Source organism: Crotalus tigris, unplaced genomic scaffold, assembly GCF_016545835.1.
Source record: "Crotalus tigris isolate CLP2741 ecotype Arizona unplaced genomic scaffold, ASM1654583v1 scf7180000017782.1332974, whole genome shotgun sequence".
NCBI lineage: Eukaryota > Metazoa > Chordata > Lepidosauria > Squamata > Viperidae > Crotalus > Crotalus tigris.
The window spans coordinates 669355-687086 of NW_024096632.1; the positions used below are offsets into that span (position 1 = coordinate 669355).

The following is a 17732-nucleotide window of genomic DNA, read 5'->3' on the forward strand; positions in this document are numbered from 1 at the left end:
TTCTGAATATAAATTATGGCTTCCTGGTATGAATCAAGTGATGTCTAACCATTGTTACTGAACAGCAAAGCTAGCTCTTCGGTTGTTAAAATTTCATAGCCTACATTGAGGTTAATTTTCAATGATCTCTGGAGTTCTGTTAGTATTACATTTATTTGCCTCCCATCTTGCAGTTCGAGGTGATTCTGAGCATCTTACAGAGAGAGAAAATTCAGATAGTCCTTGATTTACAACAGTTCATTTAGTGACCATTCGAAGTTACAACGGCACTGAAAACAACTTCTGACCATGTTTTATACTTAAACCATTGCAGCATCACTGTGGTCATGTAATCAAAATTCAGATACTTATACATGACTCATATTTATCACAGTTGCAAGTGTTTGGAGTCATGTGATCATCTTTTGCACTCTTCTGACAAGCAAAATCAATGGGGAAGCCAGATTCACTTAACAAATAGGTTACTAACTTAACAACTGCAGTGATTCACTTAATAACTGTGGGAATAAAGGTTGTAAAATGGGACAAAACTCAACTATCTCAGGAACAGAAATTGTGGGCTCAGTTATGGTCGAACGTCGAGGACTACTTGCATACAAATATCCAAACAATTATAAATATAAAAGCTGATTAAAATTACAAAAAAAACCTAGAAAATATGGGTTTGAAGTGGAGATGTGGGGGTACTTTCTATGTTAGTGCACCACCAACTCTAGCCAACAGCTTTTCCTTCAAGACCCCATGCCAGCAGGCATAGCCATGGTTTTAAGTATTTTCCTGAAGGCTAAAGGAGAGGGGCAGCTCTTACTTCTTATGGCAAGATGTTCCAAAGGGTAGCAGTCATGGCAGAAAAGACTCCAGGATCCCACAAGCTGAAATTCCTTGGCTGATGGGATCCCCAGTAGGCCTCTTGCCAGCATGAGTAGAGCAGCCAATCCATTGGGGCAAGACAGTTCCTTAAGTTTAAAAGGAAACAGCCTGTGGTGATAGGTTACCATTTGTTGCAGACTGCTGATCAGCTGATTGGCTTAGATCTAAAACAAGGTAGAGAGCTGAAAACAATGAAATTGCAGACAACCCAAAGAAATGGAGTAAAATTGGCAAAGAGTTTTTGAACACAAGTAAGACATTATCATCTGTTCCATCCTGAGGTGATTAGAGCAAAACATTTTTGCATCTTTGAGCCACTCGTTTGTGTAGAATCTTTTTTCCATAAAGCAGAATTATGAACCTGGGCTGCAAAAATCTGAAAAACCACAGGCAGCAAAGAGATATATAACAAATTTTACAGGTCCAGTTCTCATATTTGTATCTTAGGGCAAGCTGCAGGCCTTCAAAACAAAACCAATGTAAGATGACAGAATGATGTTTGCTTAAGGCGAAACGAAAGAAATTACATGAACAGTTTTGATACTTCATAAAAATTCACATTACATTTTCAGAGAACGTAAAAAGAATTCCATAATTTCTCCGCAGAAAGCATGATGTCTACAAGCAGGACATAATTATAATTTGGAGGATGACTTAGTGATACTTAGCAAGAAACCAGACCAAAACCTGTATCTGTAATCTGAGTATGTGACAAGCTATTTATTTTGATACATGTATATTAAAATGTATGTATGCTACTGTAAAATAGCAGAACTATTCTTCAATAGTTCTTCATTCTTCATTTCCTTATCCAAAGGACAACCATATGTTCTGCATTCCAAGCTGTAGCTGATTCTCCCTGATCTGTTCTTGACAGGTCAGTACAGCATTCATTTTTCCTAGTCTGCTAAATTCAAATTTCTCTCCCTATATAAATATTCTTCTGAGACTGCTGCTCAGATGTTCTGTCTGCACAAGGTCAACAAGTAATAGAGGTTACCTACTCTCTCTTTGCCTAACTTCCCATGCTGAATGGGGAAGTCTGGAGGGAACTTCTATTCAATTTACTGGAATATGGCTAATGGGTTATTTTGATTTCATTGGCCTATTCTAAATATAAATTTGTCTTTATTCAAATATAAATTTGTCTTGATTGCTACCAAATTTCACATTCTGGATATAGATCAAAGCTATGGCTTTACTTTTTGATAAACGTTTACAGTGAAAAATGTGTTTATATTCAGCACTGACTGGGCAAAAAAGATTTACATAAATTTCTGCATCAGGAAGTAGGATTGAAATAATTTTCTTAATGGTCATGCTAACTGAAAGTACAAGAATTTGATTAAAAAGCCCCTTAGTATAGTCATATACCTTCGTGAACAGTTCTGTAAGAGAATAAAACTTCAAAAGAAATAAGATTATATCAAATATTAATGGCTAGAAATTGCCTAATTAGTGCACTTACAGTTTTAAATAAAATAATTACTACTGAATATTTATTTTATAAGTTTGTTTTCTGTATTTTAATGTAAGAATAATTCAGGAGCTTTTAGTTTCATAGAGTTGCAATTATTCTTTGGCACATTCTTTAAAATTTTGTAGATCAGTATCATATTTCAACTAGAACACAAATTTTACATTTAAAAATAAATTATTAAAAACTACTGAATGCAAAGCAGTATTCAAAAATTCAGTAGAAATTTTGTTAAATACAATTATCGTTAAGTACTTACTCAGAAGGGTAGAGGACTAATACATTCTATATCTTAAAATAGAAGGCTAGTCTCTGAAGGTTGTAAGCATAAGATTTGCATTTAAATAAAAGTAACACCACACCCTTCCGTCTTATTTTTTCAATATATCTGAATGTTTTTGTCTTTATTCCAAGTTACAGCTTCTTATTGAAATGTGTTATCTAAAAATTGCAGTGCCGTGCACTTAAATGTAAAGCAGCTGCATTCTGCTCAATAAATAATACATTGAATTACAATGCCTTGGCTATTAATAACTAAACTTCAGCTGTTCAGTAATCATCCTTTTGTAACTTTATAGGCCAGCATAAAATATTCTGAAAAACAAGGATGATGTCTAATTAGAGATAATCATTTGCCAGGAAGTTTTCCACTAATTTTTTTCCATGCAACTTAGAATGTCCATTCTCTACAGAAGTATTTCTTAACCTTGACAACTTGAAGATGTAGTTTGGATTAGAGGTCAAATCATTTTAGACACCTGCTATACTACTAGTGGTGATAAGAATCTTTAAGTATCTGGGAATCTTAGATTTTCAATTTCTGCTTTAAATAATTTTTGCCCAGTTTGATTTTTTAAGTATTTTCATGGTGAAAATTTTCAAACTAAAAAATGAATTGTATTGAACATGTTTCATCTTTTGTGGGGCTTACCGTTATACTATAGTAAACAACCCAGAGAATTAGAATAATAGAATTGTTTTAAAATCAGGATCATGAAAGTGATTGGGATTTTTAAAAAAGATTTAATGAAATTGTAAAGGTAATGAGAGCCAGTCTAGTGTAGTGCTTAAGACACCAGGTTAGGAACCAAGACAGTATAAGTTCTAATCCCACCTTAGACGTGAAATCAGTTGGGTGACCTTGGGCTAGTCACTGTCCCTCAGCCCTAATAAGGCAATGGCAAATCACTTCCAAAATCTTGCCAAGAAAACTGCAGGGATTTTTAAAGGACCCTCTTTTCACAATGGCACATTTCATTGTTTTAATTTTGTTTATTTTATAGAAATTTCCTTCCTTCTCTAATAGAGCCTATTCACTAGTCAGAGTAGTACATCATGACTACTTAAAATCATAGTATTATAAAACTATATACAGACAAGATTAAAGATTGAATTTAATTGTGTGCATTTAATATGGGACAGCAAAAAGTGTTTGGGGAGTATATCAATTTATATGTGAATTTCTACACTGAATTAAGGATTCTTATGCTAACAGAAGAATGAAAATAAATATAGGAAACTGGTTAATTATTACATGATCACAGCAGTAGCATTTTTAGGAAATAAAGGACTTCCGGTTCGTCACACAGCCGCCATGGACGGTTGGGAGACTTGCTGTCTCTCCCCCATTCAGTTTCACATCGCTGGGAGGCCCTGAAAAGGGCCAAAAGTCGCCCCGAAGAGGCAACCAGCAAGGAGGGGCTTTCACTGGATCCCAGGAGAGCAGCAACTCTTCCGTCAGACCAGGCGATTCCTCCAAATCGGCGAATGAATGGACCAGCCATAGAAATATGGCTCGTCCCTAGGCTGCAAACAGCCGAAGTCACACTACCATCTGGCAACCTCAAAGCAGCGTGGACAGGACTGGGTGAGGTTTGCCTCTCTTACATCCTAACTACTTCATTACCTGCATAAGCTGTTAAAATACTTTCCCCCCTGTGGTGAGGGAAAGGGGATTTTAGCCCTCCCTCCAGAAGCAGCAGCTATCAACCACTTGGGAGTTTAAAATGTTGAGATCTTAATTGGAATCCTATTTCCTAAAATTGGTGGATTATAAGATTTGCAACTCTCTGTTCTCTCTATATATATTTCTTCCTTGATTTTTATTCTAATTACTATTGAAGATTTGGGGATTTCCCCCCTTAAAATAGAGCGGAAAAAAACCCTAAAAAGATCCAACTAAGTCTAAGACATAACCTGCTATTCTCTAAGAGACTTGTTTGTAAGACGCTAAGAAAAACACGCAGGTATGTTTTGAGCAGAGGTTTGAAGCTGCAGGACACAGCTTGACAAACTCTGAGTTTATTGCTTCTTATATACTTGTTACATACACCAGCTTAACCATTAGATGCTGACAAAGGTTTCTTCATTGGAAAATGTCTTCATGTAAGCAACTATTTTCTAGTAACACATTACATGGGCAAAGACCAGGTAAGAACAAATACAGGGAGATGAAAGCAGAAGGAACTAACAAAGACAGGAAGAGATAGGAGAAGGAACTAAGCATATTATGTGTTTAGCTAGGTGAGGCATAAAGTCAAAAGGGTATGATCTTCTGGCTGCTTCAAAAAGTTATGAGGTTTGTGGGGGGGAAAGCACGGCAGTTTGTTTTTTTCCCACATCTCACTCTTCTCTATTTTATTAGTGAGGACATTATCCTAAGCTGGAGTAGTTAGTGGGTCTTAGTCAGGGGACATATAACTTTGCATTTGTTTATACAAAACATAACTTGTTCCTGAGGTAAGTTAATGGTAGTTTAGTATGGAAAATTGAAAATAGAGAAAAAAAGACATTGAATAACCATATATGTGCATAATTAAAGGATACCTCTTGAAAGGAGGTACAATTTAAAATTCTTTGACTGACATGTATACAATGAAGTTTTTTAGGTGAAGTAGTACAATTGACAATTTTAGCACAAGTAAGATTTGTAGGAACAGCTACAATTGGTGTATGTAAAACAATAGCATCAAGGGATAACATGTAAGAAGCAGGACTCCAGTTTGACATAGTTGCATAATGAATTCATTGTCTGAGAGAAAATTGCTTAAACCAGTATAATTTTTTTAAAACTGAAGCTGGAACACACAAAGGTATAAGACAGGTAGAGAGTAGATTTTCCATATCATATGATTCAGAAATACAAAAATCTGTCACTTGTGTGACATTAGCTAATTGCACCCAAATATTATATTTCATCCGTGGTTCTAAAGGATGAGGTAGGAGAACCTGAGCCCCCACACAGCAATTAAGAAGGAAAGAGAGGCAAAGAATGATTAAGGAATTTGCAGTCAAAACCACAAATATGGCAGCGCATAAATTCTCTGGTGTAGGTTCTTTTCCCTGTTGCCGCAGAACCTCCTGCGTTTTGGATGTCAGGTTCTTCACATCACCCCAGGTTGTTGGTCAACTGCGATGGCAAGAGCGAAAGGGACGTTGTGCTGTCTGAAGAGTCACCTGCTTCATTTCCAGCATTGGGTTCTGGACTTGATGCCATGACATCTTTGGCTGGTCGCACACACTGGTCTGGAATCCAGAGAGGGCCTGTAGGAGCAAGCACAGCAGCATAGCCTTGCCCCCAAGTTAGTAAGGGAATTGGACCTAACCAGGTTTTATTAGGCAATCGCTGATAACATACCAATGGATTAGGGAGTACAGCTTTCTGCTGAAAGTGACACTGGTAGGCAGTAGTTTTTTGAAAAGAAATATTTAGCTGATTTAGTTATTAGGACTTTATTGACTTGACGAGTTATCCATGCCAAATTAGGTACCCTTGATCCCTCCTTTTTTATTTGTTTGTGAAGGCAGTCCTTAAAGGACCAATGCGTATGTGAGAAACAAAGGATAGCTGCTGTAAAGTTAAAAACAAAGCCATAAGATTCGGGTCGATCCTGGGCGTGATGTAAGCACCTGGAAGATTAAAAATAAGTTGGCACACATAATGAGAGTCAGAGACTAAGTTAAAAGGCTTGTTGAGAAAAGGTGTGGAAAGCTAAAATAGCAGCAGATAATTCTGAGCATTGTGGTGAGGATTGCACTGCAGTGTAGGCAGATGATATGAAGTACAGCCTATATAGTCAGTTAAAAGCACTGAAGAGATAAGTTTTTCTGAAAATAAAATTGAAAATCAAATTTTGGGATAGGAAGAACAATATTAATTAAATCAGTCCCATTTCAAGGACAAGCTCGATTGTGTCCTAAGGTTATTATTTTAGCAACAGCCTGGATAAAAGATAAAATATTTTGGGATGGGATAAGTAAAGCCATTCAATACAATATACTTTTTGCGCTTCTAATACAGCTAATATTCCTGATAGTAGCTTACTAGTAAGAAATATCAAAAGTGTTAAGTGACAATTCTTATGTGGAATTCTGTCCACAAATTGAGTACTCAAGTACTTAATTTGCTCAACTGTGGTAAATGCTGCAAATGGAACTACAATGAGATCTCTAGGTTGTTTTCCTTTGGTCGATAAGTCAAATTCCAAGTTAATCAAATACCATTCAGATGGAAACAAATTTCTATTAAGTATGTTAAACATTTACAAATCTAAGCAAAACAATTCAGAGTAATTTCTTTTGGTTGATGGATATATAGGTCTAACTAAACAATTTAAACTCAACAATTCCCCCCCCCCAAAAAAAATTGTCCAACAATTACTGTTTCTTCTTTCGAGTAAAACTTTGTAATCTGAAACTGCAAGAGTGGGCATTAAATTTCATCTCCATTTGCAAACCAGAATTCTAAGCAGAGAGGAAAAAAAGTTTAAAACGAACAGTCCCCCCTTCTTTCTTTCTGTCTCTCTTGCTCTTAAAGCAACACAGCCAGTTGAAAAACAAAAGAGACAGGAAAAATTTTTGTTACAAACTTCTCACCACTAAAAAATAGTTTTCTCTCCTTCACATGCATTTTTCATAAATTCTCTCACACATTCTCCATGGGACTCTTCTCATGCAAACACTTACTATTACTTTTCAATTTACTTTTACATTAATAAAATCTGCAGTTTTCTATTTCTTTCACAGCCTGGGAGAGAGTGGGTGGGGGTGGGGTTTGAGGGCTAACACACACACTTAGGTATCAACAAATTAATTCATTCATTTTCATTCTAACTGCTTGTATAAACAATTCCACATACAAATATTTCATTTCATACTTTCTCCAGGCAAACTATTTATTTTTAAATAAGGCCTTTTTGTGTGATGTTATCAGAGAAGGTTTTGACCCTCTTCCAAGTCTTGGAAATAACACAGAACACAGACAAACATGTATACACAAATACATAAACAAAACACACATCAATTTGGGGTTTGAGGCTAAAACAGGCCTCCCCTTTTAATTAAAAAGGAGGGGAACATTTATGATTACTTCCAATTTATCCCAGCAACTTCAAAAGACATTGAGGAAAGACTAAAAGGAATATTGAAGGTGTGAAGGGTGAGGGAAAAGTAGCAGCCTCCTCTCCTCACCTCTGACAAAGGGGAATTGAATAGAGCCAGATTAAAAGGGGGGAAAAGGAAGAAAAAAAACTTGCTTTCAGTTCTTTGAATTTTTTTTCTTTTTCTTCCGTGTCTTTAGTTGTTATCAGCTATACTAGCCAACTGGAGGTTTACAAAGTTTTTCAATGTTGTTGTTGTGGTTCCAGCTAATGAAACATTCCAAAGAACTTCCAGGCATTTATTTTCCTAAAAGTCTTTTATTGTTACAAAATGTCGGCACAGGCACAACGGAGAGATGCTAGGATCTAAGTTCTCTTCCTCTGAGCAGTTAAATTATCAGCATGTTCCCTCCCTAAATTAGCCGTCATATCTCACATTATCCAATTAGTATGAAGGTCAAATGTTTTCTTCCTCTTTCTTTCCTGGGCTTTACTCCCAATCTCCCTTCTGCTCTGTATTAACCCCATAATTATCAGACAATTCTACATATTGTCAAAAGCAAGAATATACAATATTTGCAGCGTTGACATCTGGCCCCCCTTACAAGAAGAACAGATCCTGTAAAGTAAACAAAAGCATATGTTAAGGGCTATCTTTCGGTTTGTTGGGGTGTTTCATATGAAACCTGACCAATCTGTCAGCTTTCACTTCACTGGATTTCACCCAGGTGGCTTCAGACAACGGGTATCCCTTCCATTGGATTAGGTACTGCAATTTCCCTTTAAAAATTCTAGAATCAAGAATACGTTTTACTTCATAGTGGGTCTGTCCCACAACTACGAGGGGCCCAGGCGCCTTCTTCGGAGAAGGTCTTAAAGTGGAGCCCTGATAAGGCTTCAATAAGCTACAATGGAAAACTGGGTGACTTTTCCCTAAAAGTCTAGGGAGTTTTAGTTCTACTGTGATCGGGTTGATGATCCTTACTATGGGGAAAGGCCCCAAGAATTTTGGTCCCAATTTCTTGCTGGGCAATTTGAGGCGTAGATATTTAGTTGACAGATAGACCTTTTCCCAACTTGGAATGTTCTTTGGGGAGCCCTCTTTTTATCAGCCTGCTTTTTATAGGTCTGAAAAGTCTTTTTTAAAGCAGTTTTTGTATTTTTCCAAACTTCTTCCTACCTTCTCACCCACTGATCAAGTGTCTGGGAAGCGGAGGGCAACTGAGGATATTCAGGGATTGGGTTGAACTCTTTTCCTGTGGCCACTCTGAAAGGCGTGTAGCCAGTGCTGCTGTGCACAGAATTATTGTACGCCACCTCCGCAAAAGGGAGGAGATCAGTCCAGTTCGTCTGTTGGTAAGAAATGTAGCATCTAAGATATTGCTCCACCATTTTGTTAGTGGCTTCTGCGGCCCCATTGGCGGCCGGATGAAAAGCAGATGATAAACCTTGAGATGATCCAATTAATTTAAGAAAACTTCTCCAAAACTTCGCTGTGAACTGCACCCCCCTGTCTGAAATTATTCGCTTAGGGGCGCCATGCAACCAGTAGATATGTTTCAGGAACAGTTTGGTCAGTTGTTGGGCAGATGGGAGTCCTTTGCAGGCGATGAAATGAGCCTGCTTCGAGAACAAGTCTATTACAGTCCAGATGACAGTATTTCCCCTACTTTCAGGTAGGTCTTCTATAAAGTCCATAACCCTTCCCAGGGTTGAGAAGGGTCTGTGATGGGTTGCAGTAACCCAGAAGTTTTCCCCAGGATTCTTTTCATTGTGGCACATACGGTACAACTTTTTACATAGTTTTCTACATCCTTTTTCAGCCCTGGCCACCAGAATTGCCGGCGGGTGAGGTGTAGGGTTTTCAAATATCCAAAGTGTCCAGCCTGCTTTACATCGTGGCTGTGTTTGAGAGTATTAAGACAGAGCACTTCTGGCAAATATAGCTTCCCCCCTTTGTAAGCCAAGCTATCCCTGCGTGTTAGGGATGCTTGATTATCTTTGAACCATTGGTCGGTGAGGAGCTCTCGTTTTATTTTCTTCATTCCAGGGTCATCAGGATTGGGGACCCTGTGAGGTGTAAGTTGAGCGACAGTTTGTAGATTGGGAATAATCGCCTCGTTCGCTTTTGTACTGGGGTAACCGGGATAGCACATCAGCTAGGACGTTTTTTCCTCCTGGTATATACTTTAAAGTGAAGTTGAAGCGGTTAAAGTACTGTGCCCACTGTACTTGCTTTGGTGACAATTTGCAGGGAGTTTTCAGTGCTTCTAGGTTTTTGTGATCTGTCCATACCTCAAATGGCACTTTGCTCCCTTCCAGATAGTGTCGCCAGTTTAATAACGCCCATCTAATCACGAAGGCTTCTTTCTCCCAGCTTGCCCATCTCCGCTCGCTCTCAGTAAATTTCTTAGAGGTGTAGGCGCAGGGTTGCAGGATCCCATTTTTGTTCTTTTGCAATTACACAGCTCCAACTGCCACATCTCTGGCATCAGCTTGAATCACAAAGGGTTCCCCTGGGCAGGGGTGCTTTAGAACCAGTTCAGCAGCAAATAGTCTCTTTAAATTCTCAAAAGCTGTTTGACAGCTCATTGTCCATGCTAGTGGTTGGCCCGGTCGTGGCTTCCCTCCTCCTTTGCCTGTTTTGAGTAGTTCTGTAAGAGGTAGGGCAATCTCAGCAAAAGAGGGGATGAATTGATGATAAAAGTTGGCAAAACCCAGAAAGCTCTGGAACTATTTGCGAGCCCTTGGGGGCTGCCATTCGATTATAGTTTTCACCTTGGCTGGATCCATTTCAATACCCTCGTTGGAAATTCGGTAGCCAAGATAGTCTAATCGGGTTTGGTGAAATTCACATTTCGAAAATTTGACATAAAGCTTGGTGTTGAATAGTTTCTTTAACATTCCTCTCACTAGCTTTATGTGATCAGTCATATTCGTGCTGTATATCAGGATATCATCAAGATACACCAAAACCCCTTTGTACAAGTGATCATGTAGAACCTCATTAATCAACTGCATAAATACAGCTGGGGCCCCCTGTAGTCCAAATGGCATGACTTTGAACTGATAACTCCCCATAGGACAGTTGAAGGCAGTTTTCCACTCGTCTCCCTCTTTTATTCTCACCCGGTAGTATGCCTCTCTTAAGTCTAACTTAGTGAAAACACTCCCCTTAGCCAAATGGGTCAATAAATCCTGTAGGAGGGGGAGGGGGTATTTATTTTCCACACTCACAGCGTTGAGTCCCTTATAGTCTATGCAGAGACGAAGAGACCCATCTTTTTTCTCTTTGAACAACACAGGGGCTTCCACGGAAGATTTGGCCCGTTCGATAAACCCCCTCACTAGGTTTTTGTTCACGTATTACTGCATATCCTCCATTTCAAGGGGGGACATAGACTTGCAAAATTAATCCACCTGGAAGGGAGACCCTTGCCGGGGGATTTTGCAAAAGATTACCATGTCAGACAATGGAGCAAGAAAGGGGGAAAACTCCCCGGAAAGAGAGACCCTGCCCGGACTGGAACCTTGCCGAATGTCGGGATCCGAGAGGTCAGATTCCTCAGGAGAAGAAGTGATGGAGACACGGGACCACAAGCCTCGCTGGTCAATGGGTGTTGGAAAGAAAAGCAAGTGGGGAAAGAAATCAAGAAAGGTGATCCTGAGACGGGGGACCAAGCAACCAGAATGGAAGCAGGAGATGGAGAAATCCCTGCATGCAAGGGAAGAGGGAGAAAGCTGGGCACCGTACTCAGACTGGATCCTAGAGAAAGCTATTGACCTGATGAAGAGAACTCTCAGCTCCCTAGGAGAGGAGAATCCTGAGCCCTACGGCCGCCCCAGCTCCTGGAGCCGCAAAGGGAGAGACACCGAGGGGGAAGTGGAACCTGCAGCCCCGGGGACATCTGCTGACCCAGTAGTCCCCACCCCCTGCCGAACCACAGATGGCGATCTGGATGGAAGACACTACCACCAACAGCGGAGGCACCGATCCATTCCAAGACGTCCGCCATTGGAGGTGAAATTCAAAGGGGAGCCAACACACTTGAGGTTTTTCCTAACCCAAGTCCTCAGCTACATGGAGAAATACGGGCGGGACATCCCCAGTGACAAAGCCTGCATTCAGATTGTGCAATCTGCCCTGGACGGACCGGCTGCAGATTGGGTGATGAACTTGCATGACTCCAATGCCCCAGAGCTCAATGACTTCAACCGTTTCATGTCCTCTCTCAGAAGGCGATTTAAAGACCCCCTGGCTGATCGCAAAGCCTGCGAAAGGATAAAAACGATGAGGCTAGACAAACGCCCGGTGGCTGAATATACGCAAGAATTCCAGGCCATTGCCAGCAAACTGAACTGGCCAGAAGACATCCTCCTTAGCCATTTCAAAGATGGACTAAATTATGACCTATATGATGCTTGCCTGCCCCGAGGGGACCCACACCAACTTGAGGAATGGTACATCTTGGCAGAGGAAGCAGAGATCGACATATTGAAAAAACACCACTGAGGAAAACAATGGAGCCATTCCCCGCCTGAGTTGACACACGAACCAGTGAAACCATTGGCTACAGCCAAGAAGCAAATGGGGTGTTTCAAGTGCGGAAGAGAAGGGCATCGAGCTGTAGAATGCCGCTCCAAAGCCCCCCAGCACAACCCAGACAGATCCCTGATCAGCAAATCCGGAAAGTCTTCAGCTAAGCCAAAAGAAAATGCCATGAGAACGATGGAAATTGTGCAACCCCCCACCTCTGCTCATCAGGGGGAAAGAACTCCAGCCTAAACCGCAGGGCCGGTGGATGCCTTAGATGACAGCTCAAAAGGTGAACCCCTGATAAGTGGACGCATCGCACCAATCCTCAAGACAGTGACTATATTAATTCCCCCCGTGCCCGAAGCCGTGAAGGTGAAAGCCTTAATAGACTCTGGCTGCACCCGCTGCCTCATTAGCCCGACACTAGTGGGGAATCTGGGCATTCCGTCGAGGAGACTGGAACAACCAATCTCATTTGGCCAGTTAGATGGATCCGTAGCAGGGGGGGTGTGCCAGCTACCCTAGCCACTTTACCAATACACATCTCCCTGGGCAAACATGAGGAGGACATAACGTTTGTGGTACCCCAGGCATGGAATGCCCAATGATCCTAGGGATGGAATGGTTAAAAAAATGGAACCCCTGGGTAAATTGGAGGACGACAGAAATCAAATTCCCGAAGGGGGACCCTATGGACTTAAAACCCCAAGGGAGGCTACCAGAATCAAGAATAGAAAAAGCATCCATAGGAGAGGAAAAAAGATTAACAGAAATACCAGAGGAATATAGAGACCTTGCTGAAGTCTTCAGTGAGGAGAGGGCGAATGAGCTCCCCCCCCCCACCGACCCACAGACTGTACCATTGAATTCAAGCCTGGGGCAAAACTCCCGAAGCCCAGATTATACTCCATGAGCCCAAAGGAGAAGGAGGAAATGGAAAGATTCATTAAATAAACCTAGAGAGAGGTTTCATTGAGCCAGCCAAGCCTAAAGTGGCGGCCCCGGTCCTTTTTAGAGAGAAGAAGGATGGCTCTTTACGTTTATGCGTGGATTATAGGCCCTGAATATAATCAGTGAAAGCAACCTATACCCTCTACCCTTCATGAAAGACATGCTGTCACACCTATCGAAAGGGAAATTTTTTACTAAACTAGACCTAAGGGAAGCTTACTATCGCATGAGAATTAAGGAAGGGGACGAATGGAAGACCGCATTTAATTGCCCCATGGGGTGCTATCAATTCAAAGTCTTGCCATTTGGATTACAAGGGGGCCCTGCAGTCTTTATGCAATTAATCAATGACGTTCTAAGAGAGCACCTGTTTAAGGGTGTCCTTGTTTACTTGGACGACATTCTTATCTTCACCTAAACAAAAGAGGAACATATCAACCTCGTCAGAGCGGTTTTAAAGAAACTGCGAGCCGTCCACCTATATGCCAAACTCTCGAAATGCGAATTCTACCAGGAAAGGATAGACTACCTAGGTTATCGCATATCCCCCCCCAGGGCATTGAAATGGACCCAGAGAAGGTCAGAGCAGTATTAGATTGGGCACCACCCCACACAAGAAAGCAACTACAAAGTTTCCTGGGCTTTGCAAACTTTTACTGCCAATTCATCCCCTCATTTGCCCAGATAGCCTTGCCCCTCACTAACTTACTAAAAACGAAGGGAGCATCCTCAGTAAAATCTAGCCAGCCACTAACATGGACAATGAAGTGCCAAGCAGCGTTTGAGAGATTAAAGAGACTTTTTTCTGCCGAACCAGTACTAAGGCACCCAGACATGGATAAGCCCTTCGTAATACAGGTGGATGCAAGTGATGTGGCAGTGGGGGCTATTCTATTACAAGAAAATGATGATGGGGTGTTGCAACCCTGTGCATATACATCTAAGAAACTCACGGAAACAGAACAGCGCTGGCCTGTATGGGAGAAAGAGGCATAAGGGATACATTGGGCATTACTCATGTGGCGACAGTTCCTGGAAGGCAACAAAATCCCCTTCCAGGTGTGGAGTGATCACAAAAATTTGGAAGCCCTGAAAGCGCCCAGGAAGCTCAATCCCAAACAATCCCGCTGGTCCCAGCATTTTCACCAGTTCCAATTTAAGCTCAAACATTTACCAGGGAGAAAGAACTTCCTGGCAGATACACTATCTCGCATGCCCCAATATAACAGCGCGCGAGCCACAGACTCTAAACCAATGATGGCAGAGTCACAACTGGCAGTATCAGTAACCACAAGAACCCAAGCCAAATTAAAACCACAACTGGACAGCCAAACCGGAATTGACTTCCGGAAAAGTTTGGAAACAGATGAATGGTTCCAGAAAAACAAAAATGTGTGCACAATGAGAGACGGGTTGCCTTGGGTAGGGGAAAAGTTATATATACCAACAACCCAAAGAGTCACATTCATGCAGCTTTGCCATGACACAAAATCAGCAGGGCATTTTGGATTTGTAAAAACTTTACACTTAGTTAAACGGCAATTTTGGTGGCCATCCATAAAAAAGGACATAGAAAGCTACGTAGCCAGCTGCCCAAAATGTGCCACTGCAAAGAGGTTGCAAGGGAAATCGCCAGGACTATTACAAACAGTGGCAAATCCCTCAGCCCCCTGGAAAGAAATAGCCATGGATTTTATAGTGGAATTGCCAGAAAGCAATGGGAATACTGTTGTCTGGACGGTCACGGACTTGTTTTCAAACAGGTGCACTTTATCCCTTGCCAAAAGATTCCCACCGCAAAAGCCTTACCAAAACTTTTCGTCCAGCACATTTACAGATTGCACGGGGCACCCCAACGCATCATCTCTGATAGGGGAGTGCAATTTACGTCTGCATTTTGGAAGGAATTTTTATCCCTTTTAGGAACCACTCAGGGACTGACATCTAGCCACCACACACAGGGGAATGGGGGGGGGGCTGAAAAAATGAACTCAGTACTTGAGCAATATCTAAGATGTTTTCTTAATTTCCAACAGACCGAGTGGGCGGACTTACTCCCTTTTGCAGAAGTTGCCTACAATAATGCAGTCCACTCCAGCACAGGTTACACTCTTTTCAAATAGCCACCGGTCAAAGTTTCAACCCCATGCCAGAATTAACCCCAAACGAACCAACGATCCCTTCACTGAAAGAATGGATGGAACAATTACAAAACACCTGGCCAATAGTTAGAAAAGCACTAGATGAAGCTAGGCAGGCATACAAAGCACAAGCCGATAAAAAAAGGGTTGAGCCTACACCATTCATTATAGGAGAAATGGTGTACTTATCTACAAAATACCTAAAGTCCCTACAGTCCTGTAAAAAACTTGGACCAAAATATATAGGGCCTTTTCCAATTAAAAGAATTATAAACCCGGTAACAGTAGAATTAGAATTACCCAAAAATCTCAGGCAAATACACCCAATTTTTCATTGCAGCTTGCTGAAAAGAGAGCGTCAGTCACCTTTACGGCCAAAAATCCCCACCACCACCTCCAATCAAGGTGGAGGGCGAACAACACTTCGAAATAAAGGAAATCCTTGACTCTAGGAGATATCATGGAGCAACTCAGTACCTAGTTGCCTGGAAACACCTCCCTGACTCACAAAACGAGTGGGTCCATCAACGTCATGTCAGAGCCCCGAAGCTATTAAAGAAGTTTCACACAGAATATCCTAACAAGCCTGACTAACTTTTATACCTGTTTTGTTTTGTTTCAGGTGGATCTGTCTTATTTTTGAGGGGGCAGGATGCCAGAATGCAATTATATTTCATCTCTAGTTATCAAATATAGAAAACCCCAATTCTGCCTTCTCTGGATTCTGTCATACGATGAAGGGAAGGGGGTGAACAAAGGGGCTTCATGGCCCTCACTTCCTTTGGTACACTTCAAAGGGACTGGATGTGGATATCACCCCTTAAAACCTTGAATGGGAGAGCTTGGACCCCAAGTCCTGTCTAGAACGCCTGCAACCATTTTCTCTTAATAAAGGATGCCTGTTGGAAGAACTATTCCAAGAGTTCTGTCTTCTTAAGATGCAAAGTGGGGTGGGTCCTTACAATACCTAGTAAAAAAAATCAGGTTTATAGTCTATGTGTTTCTCTAACATTTTTTCTAACCAAGTATGAATTTTTGTCCAATATCCCCTTGCTTTAACACATGTCCACCATATATGATAATAAGTATCTGGTTTATGCTTATATTTTCAACATTTCTCTGACATATTTTTAAACATTTTTGTTAATCTTGTTGGTGGCAAGTGCCATCTATAAAAGATTTTGTATAGGTTTTCTTTATAGGAGACTGACATTGTCAATTTAATAGTTTCTTTCTCACAAACTTTGCCACTTCTCTAAGTCTATATTATATCCAAAATTCTTTGCCCATACTATCATGAATATTCCAATGATATCTTGAGTGCAGATCACCATGATGAGCAGTTCATAAATGAACAATCACACAAAACGTTATCCATTGGAGAAGAACAGACAACCCACTCTGATATTTAAGCTAAGAAAACTAATGGATATTCACCAAAAAGACCCTGGTAGCACCACACTGGAAAAGATGAGTTTCCCAGTTTGGAAGGCATCCAAGAAACAACTGTAATGGAGGGCAAATAAATAACAGTAGTATTTATTATATAGCTGGATTAAAGATGAAGGGACATTCAGTTATTGGGAAGATCCTGGAAAAGGTAATCAAGCAATGGAGCTGCAAGCACCTAGAAACCAGCAAAGCTATTAGTAGAAGCCATGGGTTTGTCAAAAACAGATCATGCCAGACAAACCTTATTGCATTCTTTGACAAAGTGACTAAATTAATGGATCAGTAAAATGCTGTGGACACTGTATACTTGGACTTCAATAAAGCATTTGACAAAGGTCAGGTCCCCAAATCCTTATTGTTTTCCTTGCATATATACTCTTGTGCTTTTGTTTTGGGACCTGCCACTCTGCTGGGGGGATGGGGGATATTTGCTTTTGCTTAGGATAACTTTTGCTTTCTGCTTTTCTTCTCCTGCCTCTATACCCTTGAGAAAGGAATGTGTCTCCCTTATCAGGGAGATGGTTACAGAGAAACGAAACTGGAGAAGATCTTGAGATGTGCGCCAACTGTACCAGTTACCTGCACAACGTGCCACCTGTGGATTGGTTGGATTTCAAATGGACATTATGACTTTGGTAGGAGGAGAAATATTGTTGGTTTAATTATACTGTTTAAGTGGAATTTTCCCCAGATCTCGCCTTGACTTCCCTACTGTCACTAATCCCTAATAAAAGTTTCCTTTTGAAGCAATGCCTGTTTTAAGAGTTCTGCTTTCTTGGATGGTTAGCTGAGGTGGGTCTTTACATAGACCAGAGCTTACTTCTTAGCAAGATAGAAAAATGTGGGATAGACAGCATCACTACCAGATGGATTTGTAACTGTCTGACCAACCACACTCAACATATAGCCCTCAATGGAACTACATC

General features: G+C 40.9%; 1 long non-coding RNA gene across 2 annotated transcripts in view; it reads left to right on the forward strand.

The window, feature by feature from the left end:
* Positions 1–17732, forward strand: part of LOC120307454 — a 72481-nt gene that overhangs the window by 655 nt on the left and 54094 nt on the right. For both annotated transcript variants that reach the window (XR_005556547.1, XR_005556546.1), the window contains exon 2: positions 1688–1747. This is a non-coding gene — a long non-coding RNA (uncharacterized LOC120307454). The remainder of the gene's footprint in view (positions 1–1687; positions 1748–17732) is intronic.